This window comes from Palaemon carinicauda, chromosome 14 (assembly GCF_036898095.1).
Source record: "Palaemon carinicauda isolate YSFRI2023 chromosome 14, ASM3689809v2, whole genome shotgun sequence".
Taxonomy (NCBI): Eukaryota; Metazoa; Arthropoda; class Malacostraca; order Decapoda; family Palaemonidae; genus Palaemon; species Palaemon carinicauda.
The window spans coordinates 57888858-57910444 of NC_090738.1; positions in this window are offsets into that span (position 1 = coordinate 57888858).

A 21587-nucleotide genomic window follows, 5' to 3' on the forward strand; every position below is an offset into this window, starting at 1 on the left:
CTTTCCAATTCCCTTTTGGAGGATTGTGTCAGAGTAATACTCTATCAAGGGATATAAATTTTCTTTTATGTATTATGGAATGTATATAAACGGTTAATTATTAGAAAATATTGATAACATTGTTTGAAACTAATAATTTTATCACATTCTATCTTTAACTAAGTAGTATAATTCAAAAAAATAGTATTATACCTGAATTTGTAGTTTAAAATTCTCAGTATCTAAAACGTTGGTTTGATAAGGCTACTTGTCCAAAATTTAAAAAAGGAATCTCGATGTAGATTAACGATTCATGTGGGAGAAAATATAATTTCTCGCCACCTGGATTTATTTGTGTTATAATGCATTAATACTCTCTTAAAGAAAATCTATGAGAGCTTAAGGAATCTTTATAAATCACTGACCTTTACTAGGAAATTAAGATATAAATACTAACTTGTTTTTTGACTAAGTGAACTCATGATAACTGTTTAATTGCGTAAACTGTATAAGCAACTTTCTGCTATTGCGCTGTTATACTCACTCACAAAGATATTTTCCTTTTTTGTGGTAACCATTCAGTTTTTATTCACAATATTTCGGGTGTGTTATTATCTATCTACCAAAGGATTACTAGGGACAGAGATTCTTTCTGCATAGTTCCCGGCAAAGCACCATTCATTCATATACAGATCTATCATTTCCAACTACTAATGCCTGTATGTATGAATGCTTCGTTATTCTTATTCCATGCCAATTCAAGTTTATCAGAGAGAGAGAGAGAGAGAGAGAGAGAGAGAGAGAGAGAGAGACCATTGACATATTATGAAGATATGTTGTTTTATGTGCCTTGAATTTTCGTAGGTCATCAGTCATTGACAAGACTTCGTTAGGACAAAAATGGTAAAGGTTCCGTTTATTTCCTTTGTTTCTTTAGTTAGTTTTTCCATGAGAGTTGAAAGGTACCTTTTTGTGTTTTGTAATTGACTTTGGCATTATTTTTTGTCTTTGGAGGAGGGAAACTCAGTGAATGGGCTACACTTGTTGTAAGTAGGGTAAACGAAATGTTCACAAATAAGTCATTACCAGTTTTATCCATTAAACTTAGCTCCATTTTTAATTAAGATTATTTCTAACATTTAGCTTTTTCAGAACTGCCACCAAAAGTAAAAAAAAAACAAATTTACATACGATTTAAATAAACTATGTGTATATATATATATATATATATATATATGTATGTTTATATGTGTTTAAATTTCTAATTCATAATAGCATCCAACCCTAGCCCTTTCAAATGAAAGACAAGGTCTTTACCAATCACGCCACCAAAGTTCTAAAAGAAGCGGAACCTAAGTTCTGAATGCATTTCAGGATTTACCTGATAAGACATCAACCTCATACTAGCGAGTTTTACCCAACTTACCGGCTAAAGCGATGATGGAATTGAAATGTAGTAAGAACTTTGGATCCGACTTCTTTTAGAGACTCTGGTGGCATAGTTGGTAGCAACATTGCCTCTCATTTGAAAGGGGCTCAGGTTCGATCCCAGTTTGAGGTAGATATTTATTTCTATCTAAGCACAATCTTTTGTTGATTTTTATCAATATATATATATATATATATATATATATATTTATATATATATATATATATATATATATCTTATCAAGTAAGTGAAGCAAAAACTTTTCATACACTTCTTGATATACACTCTCTCTCTCTCTCTCTCTCTCTCTCTCTCTCTCCCTTATACTATATTATATCGAGAATTGCAGGGTTTTGCGTAGTCACGAAGAATAAAATGGAAAAAACTTTTCGAAAATGTTTTTCTTATGATCCATATGGAAATTGTTAAACAACTTAAGCTTTATAAATTTTTTTTTTTATTTCCAAAGTTAATAAAATTCGGACACAGAGTTAGAAATATCTTTCCAAATCTAACCGGACGAAGTTATGGTTTCTTTTTATACGGTGAGGATAGTGGTGAAGGTTAGTGCCAATGGAGGCATTACTGAACACCATCCCATTATATGCGATTATATTTGAAATGAATTTGTATGTATATATATATATATATATATACATATGAATATATATATATATATATATATATGTATATATATACATACATATATACGTTTACATATATATATATATATATAACTATATATATTGCATATATAGATGTATATATGAATATATATATATATATATATATATACATATATATATATATATATATATGTATGTATATATATATATATTTATATATGTATATATACATATATATATATATATATATATGCATATATAGATGTATATATATAAATAATTATATATATATATATATATATGTATATCCATATTTATATATATATATAGATATATATATATATATATATATACACTTACATATATATGTATATATATATATATATATATGTATATATATATATATATATATACCCTATATAAAGGCATCAATGATTATTTATTTGTGTAATCAGTGAAATATCTGGAACAGTTTATGCATAAAGCACATGAATATCAAAGAGACATACACTAATACTAAACTTTTTTTTTTTTAATTTTCAAACATGTGTTACATTAATAAGATTATTAAATACAATGTAAATAAAATGGTATGCCAGCTAATATTATAGTGAAAGGTAATTAGTATATTATATGACCGTCAATATTTTGATAATATTTTTTTCTTTTTTATTAGTCTAGGGATTTTTCTTTAAACAATAGTTATAAGGACTTACAAGGATTATGGAATTCTTAAAAACTCCTTACACCATTCCGGAGACTTCATTTGCTCTTCGGTTGGCCGACTTAGTTTAAGCATTTAGAGAGTTTTAATGATCCTGTATAACTTATTCGTGAACTCGTTTACCGTGGTACGGTTTACTATATCCGCTGAAAGTCTATTTAGAGTTTTTGCTATTTTGTATATAGAGCAATAGCCGCTTTAAGTGGTGTTGTATCTTTTTATTCCCATTTGTATCTGTTCCATCTGGACATATTTGTGCTAAGCGTGAAGAGATTGTTTTAATGTACATTTGTTATCGCTTCAAGATTTTTTGATGCCTCTATTAACTGTCCCCTTACTTGTCAATTTTGTAGATTAAATAAGTTCAAACATCCCATCTTCCTTCTATATCCAAATTGCCATAGTATTGGAACTAGTTTGGTGGCCCTAGTTTGTACTGCTTCCAGTCTATATATGTCTTTCTTAATGTTTGGAGCCCAGAATTGGACTGTGTATTCCAGAAGGGGTCTTACTTGTGATGAGTATAGCTTTAGTACAGTGTCTTTGTTTCTGTATTTGAATTGTCTCTTTATATAAACTTTAAATCCTTGCTGATAATAATATAGAGATCTTTCTCCTAGTCCACACTTTTCATTTCATAACCAAGCATGAATAATTTGATTGTGTGTTACTATAACCTATCAGCATTTCTTTACATACACAGTTGAAATGCATTTGCCCTTTTATTTGAGCATTTTCCTAGCTTCATTAGATCCTCTTTTAAGTCTTTTACGTCTTCTAAGTTCGCAGCATTTATGCTTAGTTTATTATCGTCGGCAAATTTGGGTATTCTACTAGTTAATCCTAAATCCATATCGTTGGCGTAGATCAGAAATCGCAATGGTCCAAGGATGGATCCACTCTGAAGCTTCTCCACTGATTATAACTCTTTATTTGCTGTATGTTAACCAATATTCTTTCCATTCAGCTGGATTGTCAATGATGACTAGTGCTCTAATTTTGACCATTATTTTTTTTTTTTTATGAACTTTCTTGTAAAAGTTGAGGTATATGATGTGCATTTCCTTTCTTTTGTCATTAATGCTAAACATGTGTTGAAACAAATATGCCACTCTTCATCTCTTTTTTATAAAACCACATTGGCTGTCTATCAGATGATTGTTTTTTCTCGATATGTTCTACCATTGAATAAACTATAATTGATTAAAAAATGTTGTAAGTCACTGAAGCTAGACAGACAGGTCTGTAGTTACCATGTTTTTCCTTTGGTCCCTTCCTGTAGATTGGAGGAACATTGCCTAGTTTCAATCCTTGTGGTGCCTTCTTTCGTTGGCTGTCTTTCGGAACATATCATCGGTACCTGGTGCCTTAGATTTACTGAGTCCTTTTATTTTAATTTTGGCACCGTACATTTTATTTAATGGGAGTGGCCTTGCATATTTAACAGATGGTTTGGGGAGGGTCTCTGATTCCTCCATAGTGAATAAAGTTGTGAAAAATGCATTCATCAGTTCGGCTATTTCCAAATAATTTGTTAGAAGATTACTGGCTGAGTCTATTTATTAGCTAATGTTATTTTCGAGTGGTTTTCTACAGTTTACACATGCAAAAGAAATATTTTTCGTTTTTTTGCTAGATGACGTCCCTCCTCTCTTATCATTGTCCTTGGCCTTCCTAACTAGTTTATCTAATTTTCGGCTTAACTTCTTGATCTCGGAAACTTTATGACCTGAAGGCTGAGGACCCATTAATTTATGTTTTTTTTTTCTCTCTCTAATTCCTTTTGCATTTGCTATTTATCTATTGAACCACTTAGTTATATAGTTCTATTTGGTATTTTTTTTCTATGGGGTATACATTTATCCTTTTTCCTTTAAATATTAATATAAAAGAGTCCGATTGTGTATCTATATTCCTTATTTTTTCGTATTCTGAGTTCTTGGGGTGTTACTTCATTTTCACCCAGTTACTCCGTCTATAGTCTAGTTTTTTATAGTTTTAATTTCTTTTAAATGAGGAGTTTTACCTGACACCTAACTATTCTCTGGTCACCATTGCTAATATTTTCGCCTACTGAAACACTGTATACTGAATTTTCTTCTGTTACTAGCACAATATCTAGTATGTTTCCCCTGGTTGGTTTATTTACGCACTAATGTAGGGGTTATTTTTTGACAAATTTTACTAGCCTATTTCACAGTATCCCAGATTACTGCTGCATTGAAGTCTCCCATTAGGACAACTAGATTATTGTTAACTTCTTGTCCAACTTGTCTATACAGCTCTTCGGCCTATTCTTGTGTTTAGTGTGGAAGTCTATAGTATGGAAATGTTTTTAGCTGTTGTGTGAATATTTGCAGATGTCACTCCACATTCGTTGTCTTTTATGATTTATATGATGTTTATGTTAGTTTTTACAAAAGAGCTTCATTCCTTCAACTTTTTAGGTAGGGTGATGCCTTTTGGAAAACTTGAAGTCTTAGTTTTCGCGTCCTTCGATAAAATCCTATGTTTTTTTTTTTTTTTTTTTTTTTTTTTTTTTTTTTTTTTTTTTTTTTTTTTCTTGAATACAGGTCTTAGTAATGCCTTTGACAACTAGGGCTTCACTAGCTGCTATTGCCCTGAAGCTCTCCATTTTGTTTACAAACTGAACGATCATTGAATTTTTCATCTCTAAGGACGTTTTCTTTAACTTTTCTCTTTCTCTGTGGCTTATCTAGTTTCCCTGATTTATTAATGTTTCATTTTTACTTCTATCAGCATTATCCAAGTTTTCTGCAAACATTAGGTATTTGTTGTTTAAGGCTTTTTTAATGGTATAGTTTTTTCATGGTCTACTATGCTTCAGTAATTATAGAAGCTGAGATGAAGTTTGGTTCAATATATTTGCTTGCCTTTTTCACTAAAGTGTATTCCGTCTAATTTGTAAAATTTACTATTACGAGAGAGAGAGAGAGAGAGAGAGAGAGAGAGAGAGAGATAGAGAGAGAGTGAGAGAGAGAGAGAGAGAGAGAGAGAGAGAGAGAAATCTAAATACTAAGTGGCTTCTAATGTTTCAGTCTCAACTAAGTATTCTGAGATAGACAAAAAATAGATAAAGACAGTTATATAGGCAAAGTTGATGAATTGAATTTTAATTCTATTCCAGGATGTAATATAGAAAATAACAAGAAATATTGCTCCCCGTACGTGACAGAGTACATTTTTTCTTTATACCTATTGTCGAAGAATGGCACGGTTTCTTTTTTATTTTATCTTTTTTGGGGGGCTTTTACCGGTTCAAATGAAAGAGAAAAATCCATTACCGAAGCAACGAAATATCTATATAAAAAGGTCAATCATCGTGAATGGAATATTAAAAGAATAAGTAAAAAATAGAAATTCAGTTCCTTGATATTTTTTTTTTATTTTTTTATTCAACGGAAGCTCTTTCAAATTCACTTGGTAAAAAAGAGAGAGTTCCAATACAATTCTCATTTTCTTTGGATATTTAAAATATTTTCCGTGAATATACTGTATATTTATGGTGATACATAAGAAATACAAAGCTTTAAATCTGTATATAAAATAATTTTCTTACCAATAAGCAACATAAATATATGAACATAAACACACAGACACACACACACACATATACACACACACACACACACACACATATATATATATATATATATATACATTCTTTCCCGCCTGCTCTCCTCACTGCTGTGCCTTCTGTTCAAGGATGCCGCCCGCTGAACATGCCTCTTCAGCACCCATCACCTCAATGAATCTATGGCCCTTCACAAGCAGATAAGTATTTGCCTGGTCCCTGCATGCTGAAGTACAGCTTTGCATCAAGGTCATGACTAGGTCAAGCATCCAAGCTGATTACGTTCCCGTGGCAATCACTGTGGACACTATCCCGGAAGTCTTTGACTCGCAATGCGAGCAAGGTACCACCACAATAATGTACGAAGACCTAAAATCATACCTCCTGGAGCAGTATTTGCCATCACCACCCACTCACATGGAGAAGCTTTTTCAACTCTCTCAACAACCGTTGTGGGACCAAAAGGCTTCTCTTGCCCTCAAGAAAATGACCAGTATTGCTCACCTGCAACCAGCAGCTAACGACTCTCCTTGTGGAGTGAGTCTAATTCATACCCCTTGGGTACGGTGCCTACCCGAACCTGTACATGCTGCCAAACCCGATCTAGATTCTTTGTCCATGAAGGAACTGATAACCAAAGTCGACGCCCTTATGGACAGCCATTTCACCAGCTTGCAGACCTCCATCGAGGCCTCTATTCCTGATGAAGTGGAAAAATATTTAACATTGACTGAAGCTGTCATGAATGCTGTAAGAAACAGACGCCCAGCCCGTTACATGGCTGACCAGATACAAAGCCAGCCACCTTGCACATTCACCATCCCTCGCTTATTCCCCAAACTCTCCACTCACTTATTGATGCCCATCAACCGTAGCTATTTTACTACCACTCCAAATTCGGGGCTGCTGAGAAGAAATGCGTGAATGGTTGTCAGTGGCCCAAAAATCTTTAGGTAGGCTATTGCTTGTGGCAGTTTCCTTCCTGTCACTAATCATTTCTTTTTACGTGACACCGGCTACAGGAGTGCAATTTTTGGTAGACATGGCTGCCTTCCATTCTCTTCTGCCAAGGCCAATCTCTTGGGCATGACTTAGTTTGTCTAATCTGCTGATATCCGCATGGTACCCGCCAATGGACCTGCGATACCCAACCACGATTATGAAACCCTGATATTATCATTTAGAAGCTCCAAATATATTTGGAAGTTTCTCGTTCCTGACGTCACGTTGCTAGCTCTCGGTGCGGACTTCTTCTCAAACTTCCACAGCCTGTTCGAAGTAGCTTACTGACAGTTAGTCAACGCAGATTCATACTTCTCTACACCACTCCAACCCGCCCTCTACAGCCTCATTCTCCACAACAACTCACCCATGGATGCCGTCCAAAACTTCGTCAAATGCCTACAATTAGCAGGAAACACGGTATTTATCTGCATATCAATAAAATTGCCCACCCATAATTCGCCAGATTCAGACGTCTGACACCAGATACTTTGGCAGCCGCTAAACAAACGTTTGCCAAAAAGAAGAAATAGGAGTTTGCCAGAAGGTGTCAAACCCATGATCGTCACCTTTACACATAGTCCCGAAGAAAGATGGCTCTCTGCATCCATGTGGGAGATACAGCCACCTGCAGACAGAACCAGATCAATACCATCTCCCAACCATCGCTGATGTGATCTCCTACTGGCACAAAGAAAAGGTTTTTTCCATTCTCGACCGCCTGAATGGGTATTATCAGATGCCCATGAACCTAGAAGCATTCCCAAGGCCACCATCACCACCCTTTTCAGTACATACACCTTCAATTACTCCTGTTTTGGCTTTCATAATGCCAGGGGCACTTTTCAACATCTAATGGATGGTATCTTAAGGGACCTCCCCTTTAGTGTATAATACGTGGATGACATACTTTTGTTCTCTTCCTTTAAAGCGGAACACTCCGTCATCTATGCATCTTGCTCGACTGCCTTCAATAGAAAGGCCATGTTTTCCAGTACAACAAATATACCTTTGGCGCCAACGAAGTATCGTTCTTAGGTCACGACATCTCTCCTGAAGGAGGCCTCAAACTCCCTGTGATGGCACCAGCTGTGCAGAACTTCCCCATGCCCTATAACGTCAAAGCAATACAAGAATTCTTGGTTATGACTAACTATTATCACTGTTTCCTGCCAGCCATTCCTGACACTCTTGGCCTCTTTTACGTCTGGCTCAAGAGCACGCCAGAAGACCTGAAGTGGCCCTTTGCTATACTAAGCATGTCCGATCAACTGATGGCTCTTGCCTTTCCCATGCCACATGCACCTCTCATTATCTCACCCGATGATAGCAACGTGGCTATTTGGGCAGTTCTCGAGTAGGTGGTCAATGGGTCGTCCAACCAACCAGTATTTTTCTGTAGAAAACTCTCCAAGCAGAATCTGGGTACTATACCTTCGACTGAAAATTGCTGGCGGCGCACTTGGCTGTCTGTCACTTTAAGTAATTATAGGAAGGCATGCCCTTCATCATTCACACAGACCTCATGCCTCTAGTGCATGCCTACACTCGACAGTCTGACACCTGGTGTGTACGCCCAAACCAACATCTCTCGACCATGGAAGAGTATAATTGTACCTTTGAGAACGTCCTTGGGAAGATGAATTCCGTTGTCGATGCCATCTCTAATAATACAATGGCCGCCATTCACCTAGGACTGAATTATAATGCCTTGGGAGTAGACCACCAATAAGATATATGACATTCTAAACATCCTTATATTAAAATGAAGTCTCTCAACGACTCCACGCTACTCTCCTCTGTGACATCAGTACTAGTAGACCTAGACCATGGATACCTTTTGCCATACATCAACAAATGTTTGTTTTTATTCATGGCTTCTCACATCCCTTGGTCCATTCAACTGCACTGCTACTGAGGACAAAGTTCATATGGCATGATATTATTAAGGATATTAAATATTAGGTCCACGCTTGTCCTTCATGGAAAACCTCAAAAGTACATCGACACAGATTCAAGAGTGGGCACCTTTTCTTAACCTTAACGGCGCTTTGCCCACATTCACGTCGATGTTGTAGGTCCGCTACCTACACCACAAGGATATCGTTACCTGTGTACAGTTGTCGACCGCTCCACTTGTTAACCTGAGGCCATTTCTATGGACACTGTAACATTGGCCTCATTTGCATCTGCTTTACTCTCAGAATGGATAGTGAAGTTTGGTATCCCTGAGCATATTACTTTCAACAGAAGTGCCACTTTCACCTGTCAGTTGTGGATATCGTTAGCGAATCTCCTAGTTATCACCATTTATCAGACAACCCCATTCAACCCTGCTCCTTACAGTTTGGTTGATCATTTTCACCACAATCTCCAACCAGCTTTGATGGCCTGCTAAAAGGACTCAAACTTATTTACCTAGTTTCCCTGGGTCATCCTTGGACAAAGGACCACTCCTAAAGACCCCCTGGATTTCTCGGACTCTGAAATGGTGTATGGCTACCCGTTAGTCATCCCTGCCAACTTTTTTTCTGTCTGCAACTTTCTCTGACGAAATCCAACGCCGTTACGTAGTAGGGAACTATACTCCAACCATTACACTCACAAGACACCAAGTAAGCAAACCATACTAACAAATCTGCTATAGGAAGCGCAGATTTTTCTCCCCAACGACACTAACAAGCCACTGTCAACTCCTCTTAAAAGGGCCCTTCCCTTGTGATCCGTCATGTGCCGAAATCATTTCCCCTCAACCTGCGTGACAAATAAGACTAAGTCTGCATTTATCGCCTGAAGCCTGCATATCTCCTGCCACATAATCAGCTTACAGTATGCCTCCCAAGAGCAGGGTGCCCTTTTTTTTAGCGGGGGAACCATATACAGCACGTTTATCACACACACGCATACATTGTGATGGTATTTTTTTTAAAACTGAAAACCTGTTTATGCCTGTGTCTGCTTGTATCGATCTATTTGAATTTTTGTCACCTTTAATCAGTGAAACTGTTGTTCCAACAGCTTACCATCTGTTGAAATAAACCTTTAAGCCAACAGAAAATTGAAATAACTATTCGGAATATTAACAAAAAATGAACATCACATGCAGCCTTTTTCGTGATTAGTGTTAATATAGTCCCCAGAGAGATTTACTGCATACCTAGGATCGAACTTGAGTAATTTAAATTTACTTTCTTGGAGACAAAAATGCATGAAGATATGGCCCATGTATGCGAATTCCCTTGAAATATATATATATATATATATATATACATATATATATATATATATATATATGTATATATATATATATATATATATGTGTATATATATATATATACATATATATATATATATATATATATTATTCAACAAACTTCAGGCATCCAGTTTAAGCTGTATTTTGTTCTTGAAACTTGCAATAGTTAATTACTCAGAGGAATTTGCATATCTTTACAAATTCAGACTGAAAGATTCAATGAATCGCTGTAATACGAAAAAAAAAGGTTCACCTCTTAAATTTATCTTCATCAAGTGAATTAGTCACACCATGATACACTAAGGGTTACTGTTGAATCATTTATATATATATATATATATATATATATCTATATATATATATATATATATATATTAATATATATATAGATATATATATATATATATATATATATGTATATATATTCAATACGAAATACAGAAAGAACAAAAAGATAAAAGTAAACACTTTTCCAACAGCGATCAATTTCAACACTGTGGATAATGAATTTTCATCAGCCTTATAAGAAAAAATCAGACGTCCCTTATGTAAATGAGAACAGCCGCCAAATAAGAGAAATGAGATTTTTTTCCTCGCTTTGTTCTAAATTAAAGCTACGAGCCCGTTTCAGCCTTAAGCAAAACCCCTCCTTTTTTTTTCTTTTTTTTTTGTCTACTCTTCAGACAACGGTGAGGAAAATCTCTTCAACTTTCCATTTTTCTAACCTGTAAGAGAAATAGTTTTTTATTGTTATTACTATTATTATAATTTGGATCAATTGAATCATTAGAATGTATTTTTTCTATAATCTAGAATCTATAATTTATAATTTTCATAATTTATGGCAAAAAATAATCTTTGGTTATTAATAGCATTAAAAATATTGTTTTAAATATGTTAAACCAAAGAAAATTTTCGATTAAAAAGTACACATATATAAAGGTAGTGATTCATTTATTATTGGAACTGCATAAACGGTAGATTTGTATTGTATTACAGAGTGTGATTTCGAACAGAAAATATGTTTTCCTATAGTAAATAACGAGATTTAACCGAATTTGACCTTCATTTCAACCGGGAACAAACAGATCAACCAATTCGACTAACTTTAAGTTGCCGAATTGGTTACGGTTATTACGGATGGAATAAAGGTGAAAACCGGTTAAATCACGTTATTTCCTACAGGAAAGCATATATTTTCTGTTAAAATGATTAAATATAATTACTGTTGTCATATATGTTGTGTTAAAATATTTAAATATAAGCACTTGTTCAACGGTGTCACTTTCCTTAGGAATGTACTGCGAACGATAACATTAGCAACGTTACCAATGATAAACGGTGTTACAAACAATGACGAATGGTACGCAGAGTTACCAACGGCACGATGACATTACTAACGATAGCAATGATAGATATTTCCATACAAATTTTAGATTATTTGTCCATATAAATTTTACTCAATATATAAAAAGTACAAAAAGGTCACGGAACCTAACAAACCCTCCTAACCTAACCTAGTAGTATGACAGGTCAAAAACCTAAGTTATTTACTGAAAACGGTAAAACTCTCAATGTTACGAATGATACACAGAGTTACCAGCGATACGGTGACATAACTAGCGATAGTAATGATAGATATTTCCATACGTATTTTAAATAAATTTTCCATATAAGTGTTACACAATATATAAAAAGTACAAAAAGGGCACAGAACCTAAAAAACCCACCTAACCCAACCTAAGATGTTCCCCGGTCACAAAACACATATAATGACTATACGACGAAACTTGTGGGTCACGGGAGGGTGAGACTGACGGCTTAACTCCTATGACTATGTTTATGTAAAAAGTGGTTTGCAAAAAATATTATCCTCCATGGGGGTAGACGAGTTTTTCCCAAAAATGTATCTTTATAAGAAGTAACGGTATAACCACAACGACGTTTCTTTTTGGTTCTAGGTATGTTGGATTCGGTATTACAATAAAACACCGGAATGACTTTCCTGTAAGATAAAAAAGAACGGCACTTGGGGCACTGTAAGAGTTGAGGAATTACGTTGTGTGTTTTCAGGAAATTATCATCATTGGCTGAAGAATCATAAAAATCACCATGAAATTTAGCAAATGCTTTTAGGTACGGAATACTACAGCCGTTAAAAGTTTCTTCAACTTCCTCCATCGCAAAATACAGAAAAATAAATCTCACTTGAAATGACGGACACCTTACTAGGAGAAAGGTTTCAAGGGAAAAGGGATTGCTGGAAAGCGAATGGACAGACCACTCAACGAGATAAAGGAAGGGGGGTAGGGAAATACCAGATGACAACCCCCTTGTGTAAACTTTGAATGCGTATCGGTTCGTGATTGGTTAAGGGAGAAACAACGGAGTCTAGAGGGTAAACATGAATGAAGTAAATAGGGAAACTAGTCCAGAGAAAGTAATTATGTGAAACCGAGGAGTGAAAAGGAAATAACAAAAGAAATAAAAACAATATAGAAAGATAAAATGGAATGAATGATAAATAATATTGAATGGGAATATAAAATGAGATGATTTTACCATAAATGAACTGGATAGGAAAACTAGTCCAGAGCAAGTATTTATGTGAAACCGGGGAGTGAAGAAGGAAATAACAAAAGAAATAAACCCAATATAGGAAGATAAAATGGAATGAATGATAAATATCATTGAATGGGAATATAAAATGAGATGATTTTAAAAGGTATACAATAATAAAACGGGGGGGAGGGATATTTTCGCAGGTCGAAAACTGGTATGCACGAACGAACGTATGTACGGGTGCTAATGTTAGCATGGAATGCTAACATTTGATCTACATCAGACGTTGGCAGCACTGGTTACTGTATTTTTTCATGAAAAAATCTTTGCAATGGCGCCTCCAAAGTTTATCCAGTTATATTGTTTTGTATTTTCCTCCGATAATAATACATTCAAGAAGGTAATATATAGAGAAGAAAAGGCTAGTTTTACGATTATATATCGTTTCCCCAGTATGTTTTCCCCACTCAAAACCCCGAGTTCCCACTGGGGTCCCCCAATATCTGAAACTATTCATTTGCGACGGGAATGAGTGTCATTTTCGAAGAGAGCGTAATTTTTTCTATAATAAAAAGTAGTTGTTTTCCTAGATTACATTGCCCTGTAATACACTACAATAAAACCGTCCAGTCTTTATTAGGCAGTGGGCCCAGGGATCGCCTAGGTAAAGATGTGTATTTCTTAAGACGGAGTGTATCTTCTTTTTCCGTTAAATACCAACCAAAAAATAACTGTTATTCGTAACTTAAAGGGGAAGTATATATAAATATGAACGGATTCTGAGTAAGAGATTTCTCCTTCTTTGCCCCGGTCGAGATTTCATTAATAATTCTATGAGCAATTCTTATACGATAGCCACTTCCTAAATTCATAGCTTTGTCAGTCTCATCAGCTTTACTGTATAAATACTCTCTCCAGTCTTTCCTGGCATTTCTTTTGACCTAATCAACAATAATGGAATACTTAGCATGCGCTACCTTTTAATTTTCATTACTTCCCCGAAAAATTTCACCAATCAATTTCTGTCTTTGTCTCCAATTTATAGTATCTCAAGTATCATTTGATATCTATAGCTTTTTCCTTGTAACTGCATGTCCCAAGACTTTACTACCAACTGACTGATATATGTTCTTAATATCAGATCATTCTTCATTGTCAGCCCTTCGTCTCTTAGAGTTTCTAATACTGGAAATCGATTCCTACATTCAGTTGCATTAGTTTCTCTGTGCTCTTCTTCTAGAAGCTTAGTTTTATCAAACCTAGGTATTCTATCTACCTTCCTGTTGGGTAATTTCAGTTTTAATTTCAGTGTGGTAATGAGAAACTGGTGATCACTTTCAATATCTGCATCTCTATAGCTTTTAACATTTCTCAGAGTCCTCCTTTTCTTTTTAATAATGGCAATGTGAAACATTTGATTTTTTTAATTGCCATATGTTGAAGTCCATGTATATTTGTGGATGTTCTTGTGTTGAAAAAGAGTACTTCCAAAGACAAGCTTGTTTGTTGAACAGAAACCTATGAAATGTGCTCTAATTTCATTTCCACTTCGCCAAGACCCTCTACACCCATCACATTCTCTATCCTTGATTATTCATTCCAATTTTAGTATGGAAGTCACCAATCACTATTTCCATATCTTCTCTTGGATCTCATCTGTTACACTTTGCAGTTCGTCATAGTATCCATCTTTCCTTTCTTCAAGAGAATCATTTTTTGGCGCATCGCAAACTATAATACTCATATTGCACTGCTTAGATTTGAACTTTGCTAGTAACGATCTACTATTTACAGCTCTCTACTCGGTTAATGCCTTTTCTGCTCTTGGTGTCATAATTATTCCTACCCCATCTCTTCCAACTCCATCTGATCTTCCTGATTAGATATATATATATATTGCCTTGGTCTAAAGTTTCCTTACCAATCCCCATAGATACTTTCTTTTCAAAGTCTAACAACGGAATAAACAATTTTATTGAAAATATGATTACGCAAATGTAATTATGATTAAAACCTTACAATCATTTTAACATTATTAACTTTGAAAGAATTTTGGGGCTGTATTTTGACGATGCTAAATCATCACAATTATGCATGATTAATTCTTTGAAATTGAGGGATATAGCTCAACATTTAGATTTTTGCATTGAACAATTTTACACTTTAATACAAATGAAAAAGGCCTAGTGAAAATAGTTAGCCAGTTGATTGGGACTATGTAAATAACGAATAAATTAAGAACCTTTTTTTTTTTGTTGATTTTATTTACCGGAATGTCGTAAGAGGAGATTCAGTAATATGGTTCCATAACAGTTTATTGCCTACAAAATCCTGAAATAACTATTATTTTCACTTTTTCCATACAAGCATTTATGAACTGGTGTAGACGCTCATGACATTTTCCGTGACTTAACCAATGAACTCTGATTGTTGACTGTGTGCTTATGCAGAATTGTCCAGTATTACCAACAAAGTATTATTGTCCAAATTTTAGATATTAGTATGAATCTGAAAAGACAGGGAGACCTCTTCCGATTTTACGAAATTGTTGATATATGCAAGTTATGTAAAAAAAGAAAATGTCTGATGATTTCATTATGGTAATATGTATATGAGATTTATAAGGTCTTCTTCACCTTTATAACTCAATAGGAAGTTTAATCATAGCCATTTCCAGTTTTCAAGATTAATATGCATGTATTCTAATCTACCAATGTTTATGACTAAACAGTAAGTTTTACAATTGGATAACCAACAGAAATGGATTCAGCAATAAGAAATCATATGCAAACAAAGTGCTTTTCCTCATAAATGCATACCGAGTTTTTTTCTAAGAGGTTGTTCTCAATTTTTAGTCCGAGCTATAAGTGGACTAACGTTAACAGTGAGTTTTTACTGACCGTCGACCACCTCTTATAGATTATGGTCTCATTATAAGTCAATATCTTATTCATCAAGTAAGGTTTTTTGGGTAAGGAATTCTCGTATGATTTTTTTTTTCAAGTATCATATTCAGCCCCGATAAAAAATAGATGCTATGCTATTTATGAGTGAATATTCATATATGACCGAACAAGGCAACACGTAAAAGGTTTTTTCCTTTATTACACCATAAAGCTTTCTCCTCCTCTCGAAGAGTTATCCCTTTAGTTTCTGGATAAGTTAGGAAATGTAATGTTGCTGACTCTGCGCTTTTTTCTTGACCATAATGAACACCTGTAGCCAATTTATATAATGAAGAGGGAATAAGAGGATTATAATACGTTGAATACGTTCTCAGAAATCTATCTTCTCTTACTCAATCACATTGTCCTCAATTGGATATATGAATACGTTACAAGTGATACAAACCCAATGAAAAAATAATCAGCAGTTGAAGAAAAATAAAGTTATTTTTTCCAAAAAAATTTACGTAATTAAAAAAAATAATCCTTCGAGATGAAATTAACATAAATCATAACAATATACCTAAAGAAAATTATGATTGAGAAAAAAATTATTTTCCTTTTTTTCCAAAAAGAATTTCATAAAAACTTGAATATTTCAATTAAAAATTGATTATTATACACATGCAAAATAGAAAAAATACTGTGATTATCATTAAACGACTGTTACATGTAACGGCACTACATATGGACACACACACACAAACACACACCTATATATATATATATATATATATATATATATATATATATATATATATATATATATATATATATATATATATATATATGTATATATATATATATATATATATATATATATATATATATATATACATATATATATATGTATATATATATATATATATATATATATATATATATATATATATATATATATATATACATATATATACATATATATATAGATTAAAGATCTGCAAAATATTAGAAATATAATTTTTTTAAAAATCAAAATCAAAGCTTAATGAAGACAATTAACCTCTATAAAAGCATTTGAACAGCCATTATGCCCAAGATAAATATGAAACTTAGAGGAGACATCCTCATATACTTTTTATTTCGTATTCTTAAGATTACTTTGGCTTCTCAAGTTTACTACACAAAAGTTTCCTATTCGTTTTTCTTTCTATTTATTCATAATGGGAGTTTCAAAATGTTTCAGATTTCACAGCATACAATTTCGAAGGAAATATTGTATAAATCCACAAGCTGATAAAAGTTTATTTGCTATTTTTCCCGAAAAAAAAGAAAACAATCCTAAAAAAGATTTATCAATATATTTTTCAACTGATAAGGTCCCATCAACTTCCATATCACTTGTCGCCTCCAAGGAAGAGGATACGATTCTAACCCTAAAACCATAAAACCGAAGTCTCACAAGGACCCTAAAGAGATCTTCTCCCTTCGCAGGAAAGGAAAGAGGAGCAATCTTGTTGGCAGTTACTCTCACAAACGCCGGTACCTCGAGGACTAACCAGAACCCACCAAGACTAATCATCTTCATTCAACTGACAGGTTCTTTTCTGCCATGTCAACTGCTTTATAGAGGTAATTCCAATGTTGATATTCCGGTCTCTGTTTAAAGTGGGGTTAGATGAATATGAATGTGTTAGAGGGCAGAAATTTAATCTAATTCTTGAAACTATTTTATAGTTATTAGAATTTCATATTAAGCATTCAGGAAAAGGACATATTAGCTGATAATTCAGTATCTCTAAGTTAGAGGTATGTGAAAATGAATGAGGTTTGAACTGAATTTGATGTAATACAATTTCTTGACCATATCAAAAGGAGAGCTTTATAAAATCCCTTTTCTTTATCGTAAATGATTAATGCTATAATTATTTTCATTCAAATTTCGTTGACCTAGGTATAATTGTTTTAACACCTTCTGTTATCCAGAGGCATATCTATTTCATTTTTTAAATAAAAAAGTAACTTCCCATAATTAGCATTTATCACTTCATGGTATAGTTGAAGATCTATCGCACCTTTATAAGACCATTATTAATATGTTAATCTGAAACACGGTCACTAATTCAAAAAAAAAAAAAAAAAATGCTTGAGACCAAAGATGGGAATGCTGATGTGGATTATGGGAATATCACTGAAGAGGATGCCATTGATAGCAGATATTAGAGACATTAGGTAACTGACCGTCTAACGTAGGGATAATAATGAGAAGTAAAGCGGAGACTTTTAAGATACAGGTATTTGCAGTATTGTTCAGTTAAGTAACATTTTAGATGGGATTTACTTTTTTCGAGCAAAATGTTATTCGTCGTAATAAACAAATCTTAAATTTAATAGTACAATGGGCTGATAAGTAAAGGATTCAAAGTTAGATGTCATTCAATCAGAGACCGGGGTCATTTACATCTATTTCGGTAGTTCTAAGAACTGTTATTATTATTATTATTATTATTATTATTATTATTATTATTATTATTATTATTATTATTATTATTATTATTATTATTATTATTATTACTGCCTCAGAATAATTTATCTTGTAGTTGAAATTCTCTATTGCTCTCTATCTTTTTTCCCTCAGTACTGTATTTAGCCAGTAACTGTGCTGTTTGTGAGCAGTATAGAGAAGCAAAATACATAGACATAATTGATATTTCTAAAAGTAAAGTTTTGAGACGGTGCCTGGTATCTCTTCTCATCATCAAACTAAGTTTGGATGAAGGGTTCTTCTTCTTCTTCTTGGTGTATTAAAGCCAACACTTCTTGTTGGCACGGGCCTTTTTATTGTTAGGCCCGTAGGTATTCAAACACAAAGAATAGGTAAAAAATTAAAAGATTGCCCAGCCTTACTGCTGGACACGGGCTTTTGTGTAGCAGCCCGTAGTATTTATTGCCCTAAGTAGGCAATAGTGTCACAGCAGTACCAGTCTCTCATGTCTGGATTTGCAGCCGCTCAGCTCCTTGAGCGTAGCTGCAGGTGCGACCGCTCAGCCCCTTGAGCATAGTCGCCAGGTTGGCAAAGATAGGTCTTGCAACTGCTCAGCCCCTTGAGCGTGGTTGCCAGTGTGGTCGCTCAGCACCAAGAGCATGACCTTGCGGACCAAAAAGCAGGACCATTTGGAGCCGAAATGAAAGGTTTTAGTAGTAGGTAAAAGTGTTGATAGCAGTAAGTCCCAGTAAGTAGGAGAGACTGGGAGAGGAGGGAAGAATTCGAGTAGTAGGAAAAAGTGGCAGTTTTAAGCATAGATGCCTATCTCTGCACCGGGGAGGGTGAAACTAAGGGACTGAGGAGGGAATGAATTACAGAGGAGGGAGTCTTAGCAAGGGAGCAGACTTTGACTCGTAGTTGCAGTACTAGGGGGATCAAGGTATCCACTGGCAGGGCCTCTGCCAGGGATAAGATGGCAGATATTGCTGGGGGTTGGGGAGGAGATTTCACAGCGCTGGAGGTTGGCTCTTCAGCTGGGCTAACAACAGCGCTGGGTTCTTGGTCCGTGGCTGCAGTAGGGGCTCCTGGAGGAGGAGTCTCGGATTGTCGTCTGGGAGGCCTGGTTCGCTGAATCCGCTGGGGTTTCGGTGCCTGCCTTGGTGCAGCCTCAGGTTTGTTAGTTGTCTGCCTTGGTGCAGCCTCAGGTTTGGTCGGTGGGGCTGCCAGTGGGGTTGGTAGCCTCTTCAAGAATTCAGGACAATTCTTGTTCCATGCATGGTGAGGTCCCGCACAATTGGGACATTTTGCCTGGGTTTTTGTCCCATTCCGATGTGCGTCAATGCAGTCCTGTGTGGGATGGCGGTGGCTGCAGACTCCGCACATTGTAGGGTTCCTGCATTCTTCTTTATGGTGCCCATAGCGCTGGCAGTTGTAACAGCGCAGTGGTTCTCGCTTTGGACTTCTGATGGGAAACTTTCCCCAGAGGCCCAAATCCAGTGCTTTAGGGACTTGCCCAATAAAGGTGACTGTTACTTCCTTGGTGGGAAGTTTGCGGTGGTCCAGCTTCCTCTCGGCTTCTGCAACATTGCTGCAGTCGGTGACGAATGACAGTGGCATGTTGACAGGAAACCGATAGATCACTGCCTGTCTGAGTCTCTTCTCGGGGTCCAGGAGGGTCAGGGAGGTTTCCTGTTGGAGGATGTTGACGCTGGCAAGGTCCTTCGGGGATATAATTAAATCCCCTTTTAGGTTGGCCCTGGCTGTGATCTTGATGCCAGGGTTGGCGGTGGCAATAGCAGCAACTGCTGCATATGACGGTGAGCCTTCTACAGCTGCCATCTTGAATTTGACAAGCTGTTTGGGTTGGCTGACAGGTGGTTGTGGTCCCTCAGCAGCGGCCAAGTTTAGGTCCAAGCTTGGGTCATTTTCAGTGATTGCCTGAGCCTCCATTAGGAGCTGTGAGAGGCATGGAGTGCACTTGCAATCCTCAGGGTGCAGTTCTGCTAGTTGCGGTGGTTGGTTGTCAGTCAGGTCTAGAGCCATGGTTGAAACGTTGGTCTCAGGTTCCGGAGTTGCGGTGAGTGAAGCGTCCTCTGCTTCCATCTTTTCAGGTGTCTTCTGGACAGCTGGTGCTGGAGATGGAGTGGGTGGCTCCGGGATAGGTGGGTCTTCGGAGTCCATAGCTGGTTTGGCATGAGTGGGGGAGCTGTGGCCTACAGTGTTGCTCCAGATAGCATACACACATGACTGGCAGTCACAGTCCCGTTCAAAGGGGAGAGAGTTACTGCAACTGGGTGCAGAGACTGTCTCTTTATACCGTGCTTGCACCCGGTATTTCCTCTGAAAAACGTCTGGATAAGGAGGCTGTGGAGGGTAGGATGGTATATCCATATATCCTGGCCTGTGCTTCCTTTGTAGGAGGTGGTAGATGCTCTCAAGTACCAGGGTATAGCACTGAAAACAACTGCATGTTTTCCTGTGGGAGAGCACCGTTGGGTCCCTTATTTTGAACCCTATGTGGTCTGCTAGCTGTTGCCTGTAGTTCTGGTACCTCTGGCAGCGATTCCACTTGCACTGCTGAGCCCCATTCTTGCAGGGATTGATCCAAGTGGGGTACAAACTCCTTCTGTAGGTGCGGAGACTGTCATGACCATCATCAGCCATACTGGATGGAATTGAGCTAGTCACTGAGGTCAACAACAGTTATTTAATTAGCAAAAAAGCCAAAGTAAATAACTGGATTCTTTCTTATATGCGGCCTCTTCAACCAAAGTTGAGAGGTCCTAGTGACTGTGTGGATAAAAGTCCACCCATCCAGGTGTTGACAAGTCCGGTGCTGCTGAACTTCAGAAGGCTGGAGAGCTCTTGTCGGCGCGAGAGCTGGGCCGAGACGTGATGAAGGGTTTAGAGCAGGATCTATATATACGGCTTGGCTGGCTGATCATGCTAGAGGCTGGTCGTTGATTTCTCCTCGCAGGCGGAGTCAGAATAAGGTCTAGGACGGAGCTGCTCCCCCATTGGCTGAGGCACTCGACTGAATGGGT